This window comes from Poecilia reticulata, chromosome 7 (assembly GCF_904066995.2).
Source record: "Poecilia reticulata chromosome 7, P_reticulata-male-v2, whole genome shotgun sequence".
NCBI classification, from domain to species: domain Eukaryota; kingdom Metazoa; phylum Chordata; class Actinopteri; order Cyprinodontiformes; family Poeciliidae; genus Poecilia; species Poecilia reticulata.
Genome location: NC_088836.1, coordinates 14,621,636 through 14,637,040, shown reverse-complemented (window position 1 = coordinate 14,637,040; position 15,405 = coordinate 14,621,636). Strand labels below are relative to the sequence as shown.

The 15,405-nt window shown below is 39.6% G+C and overlaps 1 protein-coding gene across 5 annotated transcripts in view; it reads right to left on the bottom strand.

Annotated features, from left to right (window-relative positions):
• spsb1 (splA/ryanodine receptor domain and SOCS box containing 1) overlaps window positions 1-15,405 on the bottom strand; it is a 36,504-nt gene that overhangs the window by 8,036 nt on the left and 13,063 nt on the right. Inside the window, exons 2-4 of one of the 5 annotated variants that reach the window (XM_017305917.2) lie at window positions 8,940-9,076; window positions 8,385-8,546; window positions 4,372-4,487 (exon numbers count right to left, since the gene is read on the bottom strand). The gene's annotated coding sequence lies outside the window, so the exon portion shown is untranslated. Of the gene's footprint in view, window positions 1-406; window positions 526-570; window positions 883-980; window positions 1,265-4,371; window positions 4,488-8,384; window positions 8,547-8,939; window positions 9,077-15,405 lie in introns of those variants that run through there. The other 4 variants (XM_081608952.1, XM_008413325.3, XM_017305919.2 and 1 more) reach the window with 4 other exon arrangements.

Below are 15,405 nucleotides of genomic sequence, written 5' to 3'. Positions count from 1 at the left end.
TGGCACATACTGACTTCCTTCGTGTTCCCTATTGTCCAAGTTTAGGGATGTTTATACCAAGCCCTCAGGACAGCTTACATCAAAGACTGCACTGATTATACTGATAAGACAATGCAGGTTCAACAGAATGAGGTAGCTTCCCCCCCCGTTTCTTTTAGAGGTGTTTAAAGAGAAAATTACATGCGTTACTTGTAGGTTGAGAGTTACCCAGAAAAACGGTGTTTTACGGTTCTACCAAACATGAAATACAGCTATGAACTATTAGTGTCTACCTGAACATTGTGTGTTTAACAAGCTAATATTCTGAAAGCTGTTCATAAGGTTCCCGGTTAGCTACTTTTACCTTCCTTAACTTCAACTCTGTAAATAACGACACTTCCCGTTTAAAACAGGTTAAGACACTCACCTCTTCACAAAAAAAAGCTAGTTACTCTTCGTCAGTACTACCAGCTGAAAAGGACTAAAGCAAGTCCTTGAAGTGTTAAATCTGATTTTAAATGTTCCGGCTTGTTTTGATGAAGCATATTCGTTCAAATATGAGATAAAATGACCATCGGTGGGCCTACTAACCGCTGAGCTTGCCATGTTAGCCGTTGTTAACGCAGGCTAATCGCCACACAAGCACTCGTTGTTCGATGGGTTTCCAAGCGAGTAAACCAGAACATTGGAAACCATTAGTTTAAAGCCGTGTTACTTTGACAGTTTACCTTACATCGAGTCGCGTTCTTTATTAAATAAACTGAAAAGACAGCGAGACAAACCTGGTATGATTAGCATAAATAGCAACATAACACGGCTAATGGCACCAAAAGGCTACAAAGACGAAACACGGATATTTAACGGGGCTACACTGAACGTTAGGGGACCGGGAGTCCTTAACGGCCAGCCGTTGTTTCCCCCGACACCAAATATGTATTTAGGATGTGAACAGAGGAACACCGAAAGCAAAACAGACGCTTAAATGAACAGAGAAAACCGACCTTGTTTAAGTTGAGAGGCGGCGATTAGTAGCAGGAAAACGGGGTCGGGTTTCTCCGTCTACTTCATAGCAGTTTTCCTTGCTGTTTCACCTTTTACCATTTGAGTCCCCGACATGAATTAGGTGAAATGGTGATGACTGCTCTGACATCGCTCGAATCACGTGGTAAAATGCTCCCAGCTGTACCAGCAGATTAGGACCTCCCCGTGACGATCTGCAGTAAGACGAGAGGTTCTGCCTGCAGACACTCAATCCAGTGGAGCTCCGGAGGTCGGGCGGAAGCGTCTAATCTCCGCCATATTGTGAGTGGCATTTCTTTTCATTAAAGGTACAGTATAATGAGTTTTCCAGCTACATAATGCCATTTTATAGCACAATCAAGCAACAATGAAGTTACCTTCAGTTGTTATAAAAATGCTGCATATATCAAATATGACTTAAAATCATGACTATGATTTGACTTTGTAATTTTACGCTTTGAAATTGGGCCTCTCATTTACATGAGAGGGCCATTCTCTTGAAGAGCTTCTCTTCAAGAAACTTCTACTCTTTCTGACACTCCATATTCAGGAAATAATCACAACATCACTCCTCTATTAACTCTTTAACAAAATTTTTTCTACCAGCATTTTGCTGGAAAGTAGCTCGTATAATGAGCTCAGCAGAATCCACCAGCTGACTAGTCTTAAGGAGCTGAGGCAGAAACTGGAATGCTACAGCTCCAATTACGAGCTTCATCCTTGAAGATGGCACTTTGTCCCACCAAGCGTTTTGCACCGCTGAATGGCTGCTATGGGAGGTTAAAGGATTTCTCAAACAGCATCACTGCAGGCAGATTTTTGAGGAAATAACATTATAACAAGATGTACAGCTCACATAATACTGCAAAATTTACGTTTGGGACCGATTTATGCATTTTCCAGGCTCATTCAGTTGTTATGAAAATGTATACATATTACAAACTTGACTTTTTATTTCTTCACAGAAATCCAAAGTCATACTTTTTCCTCCAAAAAAAGAATGCAGACCTTCCCCCATCAAGAAACTAAAGAGCACGCTAACTCAAAATACTGCCACAATATTCCACACCGCATCTTCCAAATTTTCTATTCAGGAATCAACTTGCCATCCTCTGAGCCCTGAGGCCCCCCCCCCCGTCTATCCCCACAGCTCTACGGGAGGCGCTGAAACCTGCAGTCATCTCCATGCCTCCCGTTGACTTCCTCAGTTTCTTCCTCCCAGAGCAGTCAGATGGATTTCAGCGATGGCCTCATTTTCAATAAGATCAGTACACTTAAAACTCCAGAAACAAACAGATATTTTCTATAAAAACTTAACTGAAGTCCAGATTTCTTTTTAGATGAAAATATCCTTCCATGTCGTTTCAATGTTGCAGCACCTCTCTGCTTCCTTTCGGCAGCTTTTTGCCCCATTGAGAATGCAATGAAGACTAAAAGACGTGATGCAAATGGTTACCTACCATTTTGTTTCATACATGAAAAGGAGATTTGTTGGTTTGCTTTTTAAGCAAAATCTTAATAACTCAATCTCCGACAGCTTGTGAAACCCAATTACCTATCAGTGAACAGAATGATCCACTCTTCACATAACCTTCATGATCTGGACAGCCAGTCCAATCATTTCCAACATTTCAAGGATGATTATAATCATCAGCTTCAACAGTGACTCAGGTAAATGACTCAAGAACAGATTTGTAAATGACTGCTAGGTTTCAAATCCGGAGGCATTTGTGAGTCAAAGTAAATGCAGCAGAATTCAGGTGAGTTTTGTGAAAACTGAGTACTCTGTTGCCATCTAGCGGCTGCTCTGAGGCATACACCTCCTTCTGTCTGAAGGCCATCAGAGTGTGAACACATTCAGGATATTTATTCCTCCCAACACAGAGTTGGCACACACACACTCATCCTGATCAAAAACTGATGAGTTTCTCCAGTCACGGACTAATTACTCAATCCTCGTTCTTAGTTTTTCACGCGTCGTGTGAATTCTCTGTGACGTGGACCGGAGTAGGAGAGACATTTGAATGTGACCTTATTTGTCCAACGTGTGAGGCTTCTGAAGGTAACTTGGCTCATTTTACATCCTCCATGAGGAACATAGCTCGACGACTTGAATTACCTTCCACTCAGCTCATCTCCCGGTAAAAATCCCATTTTCCCATGCGGAGATGGTGCAATGTGCTGAGCTGGGTGATATCTCAGGGCCGCTCCACGGTGGAGGAGGGGCAAGCAGACATGCTTACTGGCTCCCTTTTAGAAACCATCACTTCAGCAGGATCGATAGTACATCCCACTCCACGGCTGGCAGAGTGTGCTGCCTCCAGAGAGGATGGAGGCCCAGGGTGGAGGTGGTGGCAGGGGGTGGGGGGCGAGTGGAGGTATGCATTGACAGCTGCAACGGAGGCAAGTTCGAGTGGCGGCACGCAGTCAAGGTGAATGATCGCATGCTGCGTCAGACACTGCCGCTCGCTTGCTCCCAACTGCAGTTTCTGAAGAAGGCCGGTGGGTGGATGCAGTTGCAGCCAACGTGGCGGTGGAGCTGATGAACTAGTTCAGCTGCTAAGCGCTTCGTGGTTCTGACTTTCAGCTTGACAGCTGATGCAAAAATCGCCGACCGATGCTCCTTTTTGTGAATATCTTCAAGTGCCTTTCCTTGGTTTTCTGCAACCCTTCAACTCTGTTGGAGAACTCAAATAGATTGATGCTTATAGGTGAGAAGAGATCTTGTGTTTCAAAGTATCGCTTGCAATATAAGACCTCCAGACTTCAGGTCAAAGGAGAAATCCTTACACAGCAATAACAATAATCGTTGTCTTTTCTTAGCACAGTGGGCAGGAATGAGAAAATCTTTCATTTCTGTTTTGTCTGGAAGGATTTTAATGCGATGTACTTTAAAAAAATAAAAGAACATTTAGTATAGTTATTTTATACTGCATCTTATTTATATTGTTCTAGTCAGCAGCATGTAGAGAAATAAAGGTGAACGATTACAACTGTTTGAGAAACTTAACTTCAACACACTTAATTTCAGATTTAGAACAGCTGCTACAATACGGAACATGCAAAACTTAATACATTTTAATAAACCAATAAGACAAATAATAATCTAAACGTATAATGCATTTTAAAAAAAAAGCAGTGATGACTGTTAGTGTAAAAAATTGTCATAAGACAACAAAATATTTCCTATGTTCCAGCTCAAATAGTCCTAGATGAAAACATACAAAGGCTCACTAAAAGTGTAAACACTACTGTTAAAATAGCAGGTTTTTAGACTTTGAAATTGAGACAAATCATCATTTTAAAACTTTTGTCCCCTTCAAAGTGACAAATATTCTGCACAAAGCAGCTTTGCAGTCAGTCGAAACTTACTTGTATTTCAGGCTGCTCGCAATTTCACACACGTTGGCCACTGACCTCAGTGAAGACAGTAATCCCAGAGCATAAGTTGTTGTTGGATATGAGTACTGTTCCTGTGCAAAACATGCCTGAAGAGACAGAAATTTTGAAAAATGTTACCTTCTTCAAATTAACAGACATCAAGATTACTATCTTTCAAATCAACAAAAAAAGGGAGAGCTCAGATGATGATACTAAAGTAGAAACACAGTGGGAATATCCAGCCATCGTGTCTTTCAAGAAGACAGGTTTTGTGTCCCAGACATGAATGAGTTTTGTGAAAATTTGTGAGTCGACCCCAGAACAGAAGCAAAACATGGTGAGAGAACAAATCCTTTATTGACATTGGCTAAAAGGCCACCCAGAGAGAAAAAAGTCCAGTATTCCAAAAGCAACTTGCACTAAAAAGACACAATTTACAGACGCACTCACATTTGCAGGAAAAAAGGCAGAAGCTTGCAAGCCAAAGAAACCACCATTACTGTGAATTACGGTGGTGGCAGTGTTATGTTGTGGGGCTGTTTTGCTGCAGGACGGAGTACATCTCAAAGTAAATGGCAAAAAGTGGAAAGAACAATATGACGACATTTTGAATCAGCGTCACAAGATATCAGGAAGTCAAAAATACATTTTCTCATTTTGCAGATAAAAATCTGCCTGACTAAAGGGGAAAAGGGTGTGTTACTTTATAGAGTACAACATCTGGTTTCAACTGTACCTTTGTACAAAGTTATCATTTTGAGCTGCAAACTAAAGCTCTAGCTAAAGGATAAACGAGAACAAATATGAGGAAAATTCTACTGGGACAGTTGGATTTTATTTCAGGTTGATCATATTCACCATAGTTGATGGCAGGTGTGAACACTGAATGCTGAAATTAATTCAAAATGTTTTTTGTTTTTTTTAATATATCGTTCCTACAAACAGATTTGTTTTGTTGTTGTTGTTTTTTCATTTATATTGTACAGAATAAATATCATGTTAAAGATGAAAAAACTAATTATTCTAAAGTGTGTGTTTTTTTTTTACAGGGATGTCCATACTACTGAAAGCCAGACTTTATTATTATTATTATTATTATTATTATTATTTCACCATGATTTAAAATACCTAAACATGAATATAATTTGAATATTTAACAACATAATTAATTCCACAATACAATGAATCTGAAACGTGCAAAAACAAGTAATATTTTACAAAAATAAATACATAAAAATGAAATTGCACTGCAGCTTCCTTCCCTCTCTCTACATGTGCCAGCAGGCGTGCAGCGAACACGTATTCCTCCTATGTGACTTTTATTGGTATTTTTGCCGGTTCGGAGTAAAAAGCGCATCTGTTAAGGGAGGTGAAGCACTGCAGGGCAGGGGGATGTGGACGGGACAGGATGTGGTGCAGTACAAGCATCCCCCCACTGCTCAGATCGCTGCTCATTTGTCAAGTTGCCCGCATACTTGAATGGTGCATTGCTGCTGTAACACGGCGAGGCAATCAGCAGTGGAACAAGCACACCTCATCCAACCGGGATGGCTCCCAGGTGGACGAGGTGCCTCACTGGGCCATGTGCAAAGCAGTCTTTCTGTACACACACGCTAACGGATCAGAACTGTCTCACATTTAACAGTCTTTACAGTGACAAGGTAAGGCTTTTAATTCGAATCTAGCCTAATGCTTTGAATAATGTCACAGCGGTAAAATGAACCGTTTCTGCTGGTTGATGTCGACCAGTCCATTGGTCATCCTCAAACCTGCAGGGTTAAACACACGCACCATGGGGGAATGCTACTTTGGAAATTTCCAGAATTTTTTTTGAGTCATTCTTTCTCGGTCCCGGGTAGACTGATAATACACATTCAGCACGTGTTTGAAGCAGTTTGGTGCACAAGTTCCTGCTGCCCACACTAATTATCCACACAATCTCAAACATATATACTTCGACTCCTGCTAATATTTGGTTTTGTCCTCACAAGTTTGAACGAAACCAGATGCTTTTTGCAGCCCTTAAAAGGCTTAGGGCTCCGGCTGGTGCTGAGGTCAGGGCTTTTGTGGAGGCTTTTTAGAAAGCTTATTAAATGTTTTCCAAACCCAGTTTTGATGTGCGTAGCTAACCACATCCATGCAAAAGGGTGGTGTTAGCATGACCTTGTAGCACTTAGATGTGGCGCATTCACCGATTAAAAAAAAAAGAAAAAAAAAAAAAAGAGGTTCTGACCCACTGGCCGTCACTAAGCAAAAAATAAAAAAATTAAAACCTAAGCTGAAAATCAGTCATTTCCGTTGACCAGCCAATTTCCTGGTACCTCTCTGTTGGGTATTATGTATTTGCTGTATCAAATGCTGCATTGTCTTGACTAATTTAGTTATGAAGAGCCTGTTTATGATTATTTTTTTAATGCTTGGCTAAATAATATAATGTTCTCAATGCATTATTATTTCACTTGACATTTAGTCTTGTAAAATTACATATTTTTCTTACGGGAAAATTAATAAAGAAAAAAAAAAAGACTTAATATGAGAAAAAAAAAATTGTATTCCTCCCTCTGTTCTACTGAATTTTTAAAACACAGCATGGGCCACACAGTCTCCTCAGTACAAAACAGCTCACATGATGAGATGTTTATTTAAACCTCACGGTATGTACAGTGTTCTCTGGCCAGAAATCCTTTCTAGTGCGTCTCTGTGGGTGTAAGTTTGCAATCCTCGTGTGAAGTATTCCTATTTGAGCCTATGGACTAAGCGATCCTAGTTATTTCCGTTTTAACTACAGACAATTTTTATAAAACACAAGGCAATGTATACATCATCCTTTTTTAGGAGTTGCATTAGCCGTGCACATGCCAAACATGCACATGCCAAAGGACAAGTTTGAGAAACCAGTAAACCTGATCATGTTTTTGGACTGTGAGAGAAAGTCAGAGTACCTGGAGAGAAGCCGTAAATGCTCAGGGAGAACCTGCAAACTCCACGCAGAAAAACCCAAAACCCAGGATTCAAACCCAGGACCTTTTTGCTGCAAGGTAACAACAGTGCTACCAACTGCACCATGACTTACAAATCAAAAACCACACTTTTTTTTAGTTTGACTCAAACAGTTTGCTCCTTTAAAAGTTTCAGATCATTAAACAATTTTAATGTGAAACAGAAATAAGCAAAGTGAAAACAAAAGGCAGATTCCAAATAATAATTTAATTTATTTAGAGGGAGAGAAAAAAAGCTGTCCAAATGACCTCATGTGAGAAAGTAGTTTCCTCCCTGACTCTTGGCAAATGCCATCAAACTTTGGTAGTAAGAAGTCGTGAGTTTTTTTAATCACTTTTTAGAAATTTTGGCCAACATTTCTTTGCAGAACTGCTCTAATTCAGCCACACAGGAGGGTTTCTGAGTCTGAACAGCCAGTTCAGACAGAGGTGGTCTTGCTGGACAGATTCGAATGATTGTTATGCTGCTCAACCCCAGTGTGCCTGAGCTCAACATCACAAACTGGTGGCTGGACATTTTCCCTCAGGATTTTCTGGTAGAGAGCAAATCTTCCAGATCCTGGATCAGCAACATTAACATGTTTGAAGTGCTTTTTTTTTTCTTTAATAAAATGCATATTAGTTTTACAGCAGATATAATAGAATACACACTTTTGTGTGGTGGTGTTTGAAAAACGCATTTTGTAAATGCTCAAAATATTCCTGACTGGTTTTAAAATTAGTGACTAAAAATCAAAAACAGAAATTTGTAAGAGGAGCTCTGTCTTTTAGCACTGTACACAGTTATCAAATTTGATGAAAGGCTCCAAAAAAGCAAAGTTTTCATCATTTTTACTCTCTCTTTGTAAATCAGCTCTACCCGTGTACAGCTGCTTTCAGCCCTTTCAGAGGTAGAGCGTGTTTTATTTTTTTAATCGGAAGCAGTGCATGAGTCAGGACTCCCCCTGTAGAGACACTGCAGCAGCTGAATACCTTCACAGAAAGACACAGACGTTGAAAAAGCACCTCTGGAGGAGACGTTGCATTATCTGTCTTTGCCCCTGCGTGCTCGACTCGTTTCTGACTGTAGCATGACGGCAGCGGTGAATGTAGGCCAGGAGTCAGCGCACTTCTGCAAATGACACGGAGCTGCTGTCGAGGATATGCGGCACTCCTCCAAGAAGCAACCTGGACACAATGCAGCAGTAAAAAAAAGGATTAAAATAAGCAGATTGGCAGCTTTGCAGTACACAAATAACAGAATAAAGAGCTGGCTCCAAGGTTTTCTATTAAAAGTTACTTTGTTTCTTTTAATTAGGCGCTGGTGGACTGCAGCAGAAACATGTATGCCAGTTAATATCAAGTATGTAAAGAGTTGGCGGGGGTAAATACAGACAACATAAAACTTTTATGGCTGCATCATAGTTTTAGTCTTAAAAAATTGACTGAAGGGGTGCTTGAAAAATGTAACTGAAGTTCTGTGATGGCTCGATCCACATCCACAGAGATGTGTTATGACTGATGCGTGTGTTCGGCGTTGCTGTAGAAGCGGGCCGGCTGACAGAGCATCTGCTCACTCACTACAACAGAGCTGCCAGCTGTCAGACGTTCTCCATCACCGCTCCTTCACCGTCATCCATCTCACGCCGAAGGAGACCCCAAAGATACGCCACACTTCGTATCGTTTGTGTCTTCACAGCAGGACGCTTAATGTCACTCTGAAGAAATCAAAACGAGAAATGTAAAAAAAATATCTGGGATTCTCCATGCAGGTAAAAATCTGAGTGTGTGTTTGTGTGTGTGTGCAGTCTTTCCTCTGGCAGCAAAAGAGAGCTGGTTTGGTTTGTTGTTACGGCTCCACTTCACAATCTGTGAGCAATCTGTTTGTTTGTTTTTTTGTTTTTTTTTTATAAAAATGGGTCAGCAAAGAAGTATTGGTCCAGAGAAATAGAGATCTTCATCTGCAAAGTAAGAATCCCATCATCCAGTCCAACTAGAGGTAAATTGTGCTAACTGCGTAAGATAACAAATGACAAAATAATACAAGAGTTATCTGAACTCACACCGTCACTGAAATAACATAAATAAAAGTGTAGGTGAACAATTAGCACATTTATGAAAGTTTTATCCCCACATTTTCTTATGTTAATCCTAAATGTGTGAAATTAATATCTTTCCTGAAATTTCTACACACGAAAAATGGGGTGTTCATGTGTAGAAATTTAAGGAAATGCATCAATTTAATAAAGTTTGGAATAATTCTGCAACATAACAAAATGTGGAAAAAGTGAAGTGCTACAAATACTTTCTGGATGCATTGTGTTGAAAATGTGTGACAGAGTTTTAGACGGCAAATTGGGAAACAGTCACAGTTACACAGTTATATTAAAATTAGGCTTATTGTCAAAATACACAAAGTAGCAGTTGTTGAGACTGTAGAAGTAAATAAAAGAAGGATTCAGTGTTTAACTTGTATAAAACTCATGAAGTCCCTGTTATATTTACCTATTTAAATGTATCCTGTTCAAATCGTTAATTGTGGTTATCTGAGCAAATAAACGTTTTAGCAATAAACCTAATCTGCAGTAATGAGGGTTGAAGGTTTTTAGGTGCAACTGTAAAAACAGCGTCTGGAAAAGCTTTGGGACGAGTTCTAATTAGTAAATAATTAGCCTAATTAGTTACTGAAATTCTGAATTTATTTCACAATTTGCTCTTTCCTTCTTTAACTTAAAATGTATTCACGTTAATGAATATTGTAATGCCCTCTCGGCATTTTATTTGTAAGATTTTGTGGTTTTTAAGACAGTAAACAGAGAAGGATGTGTCATGGCTCTCACCATCGGGAATCAAACTGCGATCTGATTTTCATATTAAGTAGGATTTGTACAGCTTTCTAGCAAATAAAAAAGCTTCATCAAAATCTCTGGGCTCGTTTCATTGCTGAGAGGACATACAAGAGCTAATCTCACATCGTCTTACCTTCTAATGCTTTTTGTGACTGTTCAGAAATTACTTTGAAGTATTTCAATTCAGTATTTATATTTCTTAAATATTTCTAACCGATTGTATTGTCTAATATTGTAACCTTTTGTGGGACTTTGTTTTTACTCATCATATTTTATTTTCATTGACAAGATTTCCAAAAAAATTTGCAGAACAATTATTTCTTTACTTTGACAAAAAATGTCAGGAAGAAACTGAATATCTTCCCAAAACAACTTTTAAATCCACGGTTTTCAAGACCAAGTAGTCAATTGTCAGTCAAAGCAATTTTCATCTTGACTGAGGACTATTGAGAATTAGTCCGAACTGATGTGTAAACCAAGCAAGCTGCTGAGCTTGTGGATCAATGTGTCTATTATCTTTTCCGGACAGATCAATAGAGCTGAGCAATGAGCTGCGAATCACAAAAAAAAAGGAGAGAAACACTGAGAGAGAGGAAAAAGGAACGCACACTAACTCACCAGCCAATGGTTGGGCTTAACTCCATTATCTGTATGTGTCAAGAAGGTCCGGACATGACAGATAACCTTTACTTCCTCAAATGGATCCTGTCACAGTTCATGCCACAACACCAGGTGCCTTTATGCTGCGCCCTGCTTGAGCCTTCCTCATTAGTTAGGTCTATAAGCGTTTATTCAGATTATGTGAAAGAGGATCGGACACGGCCGTGCTCAAAAAATGTTTTCATGTCAGAAAAGTTCATTCATTTCAGTAACTCAACTCACCACCCAATAAAAAGTTTCCCACAGAAAACTTGCCAAGCCCGGCGGTTGTGGCGCTCGGCAGCCATTCATCCAGCGACCCGTCGTGTTTTTGAGTTACAAAATGCTTAAAGTTGACCGACAATTTGAAAATATCACTTGATAATCACATGTTATTATAAGATTTGAAAATAAATATCTAAACACAAACTATAAAGTCTTTAAAAAAATGCAAATATTAAAAGAAATTTTAATAAATAAGCAATGCTAAGTCTGGTAGGGGCACAAGTAAAGCCTGGAGGCCCGCCAGGCTTATAAAACACTGGGGGAAACCATGCAATAGTTAGATTAATTAAACCCAGACTGATGTTTTCAAGCCATTATTTCTGTAAACATGATGATGTATAATAATTAAACACAGCGTAATACTAGGACATGACACTATGGTTGCAACTATTGATTATTTTAGTAATCGATTATTATATCAATTATTATGATGATTAATTAAATTAAAAAATTGGCACGTTCTGCAGATTTTTCCTTTGACCACTTAGGCCTTTTAATACAATATTGTTCACACACTAAAAGGTTCAAAAGGTAACACTTTATTTGAAGGGGTGTGCATAAGACTTACATGACACTCTCATATACATGACATAACACCTGTCATGATCATGAAGGCGTCTTCATGAATGTCTATAACTGATGTAAAGTGTCATTTGGTAAATAATGACATTTTTAATGCAAAATTGCTCTAAAAGTTGCAATAAAAGTCCACTAAAAGTGCCAACTTTGCATTAAAGTCTACAAATTTACCAAATAATGCAAAGGTTAATCCCGATTATTTGTTTCAGAACAATAAAATAAAAAACATTTAATACAGAAATGTGGGCTCAGTAAAAATTGTGTTTAATACCTGCTCCAAGATTGAATATGACTGTATAAATGCACATAGAAGACTCTGTTCCCTATGATCTATGATCCTTATCACTTATTCCAAGTCATTGCAGCCTCTTGTGTGCTAACAATGGGTAACATTAAGTCAAAAAGAACCAGAGGTGTTGAAGTGAGATTAGCCAGGTAAAGAACAGCCAGGTAATCTAATAGGATGTGTAAAAGGGCCCTTCCTCATGGCTTATTCATTACAAGGGATGTCATTACCGAGCGCAGTTTGGGCTATGGGAGGGATGTGATGGGTCACAGAGTGCAGAGGAGAGCATGGGAGCTGCAAGACTGCAGCAGCAGCAGCTGATCAGCTTGACTGCATGACATGGAGGAAACAGCTCTCAGCTTTAATGGTTGCCATGCAGACATTTACCAAGGTTTCCAAGGAGTTATGTGAACTAGCTCCTAGTTTCTAGTTCAAATAATTTGATTAAACAATAGTACTTATAACATGGCAAAAATGTCTTGTTATAAGTGAAATAATCTGCCTGTGGAATAAGGCATTTTCTATCAATATTCAAGAATGACTAACTTAAAGTAAACTCTAAATCTACTGCTGGTCCTACTATTACTGTGACTACTATAACCACAATAATAACTATAATAATAACTATCAAAATAATAATATTAACGCTACTAGCACTACTCTACTGGAGCATGCAGTTAACATTTTTAATATTTCTAATATAGTTTTTAAAAAAAAAACAAGATCATATTGATAGATGATGAATTTGCACATAATCATAATCCAAAATTGTCACATTTTTCATAACATCACAGCTCAATAACTGTTCATAATACTCATATGAGCATTTATTGATATGAAAAGCCTCACACAGCTGAATCTCCAACAATACATTGCGGGACTTATGCTGATTCAATAATCTGCACCACCAATGCTGCATCTCACAAGAGTGAAGCTGCAAGCTAATTGGGGGAAAAGCCTTCGCATAATATACAAACTCTAATGAGCTGGAAAGAGATGAGCATAAACCTAGACTAGATGGAATCAGGGTTAACTTGAGATAAATGAAGCCATTATTTTTTATTTCCAGTAAATTGAGCCTCACGGCATTTACCTGAGGGCCAAGGCGCTACGAAGCCATGGAGAAAAAAAAAAAAAAGAAAGACTCCTGCAGTGAGAAGAGGAGAGCACTGCACTGCTGCAGGAAAATAGCCAAGACGCTAATGGGTAAAACACAGAGGATTTCTAATGGAGACACCATTATCAGCACGGTGTCCAAATATCATCACTTGAAAGCTGGGAATTGAACCTGTAAAAAAAAAAAGAATTTTTTTTTATAGAAAAACATCATCGGGGGGGAAAAAGAAAGTGACGCTTAAAGCCTGACTAAATGATGGATGATCTCACCCTCACTGTAATATATACGAGACAAATTCAGTTGGTCAAGATTTTTCTGTTTCTAGCGCACTGCAGAATGGCACCAGTAGAACATTGCATCATGGGTAATGAAAGGTAGGTAGTTGCAGATTAAGGACATTTTGCTCCACTGAGGGGAATTTCGTACTGTACCTCAGAGAACAATTAAACTTGAAACAGGACTTTAGGAGACAGTTTGCAGGGTTGCATGTCTGCGATTGTGACATCAATTTATGTCATTTATATACTTCGTCGCCCCTTAAGAGCAAAATAAATTAATATGGGTAATGTCACATTTTCTAATATTGCAAACCGCATGTGAAGAGTTGGGAAACATCTATCCTCGCAAGAATTTTTAAAAGGAAATTTAAGACTTCTAAGGCATGAAAACTTTCATACCACTCAGTTGTTGTTTTTTTTACTTTATTGAATATTTTAATTTTTAAATAAATTACACATTTCCATACCTTTTAGAAAATGATTAGTAATAATGATAATAAACAGAAGAAACAGGATGTGTATATGAGGAAAAGCTACTGGTGTTAACATGAGTATGAGTGGATGGTGAGTTATGTTTGCACAGAGGGGGGTCTCTCTGTTCAGAGGAGTCCTTTACACCGATGATTCTTCTGGGAAGAAGGGGGGGGGGCATGGGGGAGGATAGAGGATGAGAAGGAAGGATGCTGAGGAATGTGGAGAGAGGGGAGGAGAGGATGTGCAACACCGACTGACCCTGGAGGTTGCGTTCCCCTTTAAAAGTCCCATCCCTCTCAGATACGCAGAGCTCATGCAGGATCTGCTGCGGCAGTGGGGGAACACTGCTGAGCTGTGCAGTTTGTGCTGCCAGTGAGCGTGCAAAGAAGAGGAGGGGGGGAACAAGCGTGCACCGGAGAAAGGAGGAGGAGTAACGGGAGAGAGAGTGCAAACAATGTCATTCTGTTCAGGAGGCAGTGCTGCAGTCAACTTTGCCGCGCCATGAAAGCACATCACCAGTGACCAGGAGGCTCGCAGAGTGAAGAGAAGTTTTCGTCCTCTCCTCCTTCGCTGTGATGCGGTGCCTTACTCTTCTGTAGGTAAATATCCCATCCTCCTCTAGTCCGCTTTATCTCGCATGCTCATCTGCTTTAGCTACTGACCTGTTTCTAAAGAATGGCATATTCCTCGGATTTATACTAGATGAGTTGAGGTGTGCCTGTGATGTGCATGCCTGCAGTGCAGAAGCTCCAGGCTGCTTCTGCCTCATCACTTGCAGGTAGCGGCCAGACAGACAGAACCCCTTGGCTAGCAGTCAGGCTCCACTGCTCCCTCATCCATGTTTAACACATAGTACAGGCTGGAAATAGCGGCCGGCGTGTCAGATAGCGGCCACTCGACAGGACTCCATTTCTCACAAGGGCACTGAAAACTTAACCGGGATGCAAAGAGTTCCTCTTCTCTAGTGGAGAGACTTCCATCTTTGCTGACTTTGCTGATTTTTTTTTTCTTCTGCCTGCTGCTAGCTTTGTGTTTACATTTAACACAGTGAGTTTACTGTGATTAAAATGCTTGAAGTGTGTAAGGAAGATCTGCAACAATGACTGAGTCTATAGGTAGTGAGTGGGAAAATGAAAATGAGGCCACAGTGGCCTGTGTGGGACAGGGAAGCTGTGGTGCAGTCTTGAAGTTGTGCTAATATGACTCCTCAGATGTCCTATATGAGGATGCTTTTTACAGACTTCACACTGATGAAGAGAAACAGTGATGCTTCTGGATGCACAAATACTCTTATAGTCCATAATTTCACTGCAGCAGTTTGTCACAATTCAAAAGTCAATGTTACTCGTTCTATACCAAACTTTAAGAGCTTTTAAAAACAAGATTAAAAAAAAAAAGTTTATAGAGGTGGTGCATGTTCAAAATGTGAGTCGGTGTAAAATACAAGTTTTGAGAGCAGCCGGGTTTGGGTCAGCAGTGAGTTCACTTTAGGTAACGGTGCTAAGACGACGTGGCGTTGAGACGGCTCTCTGTAGAAGAA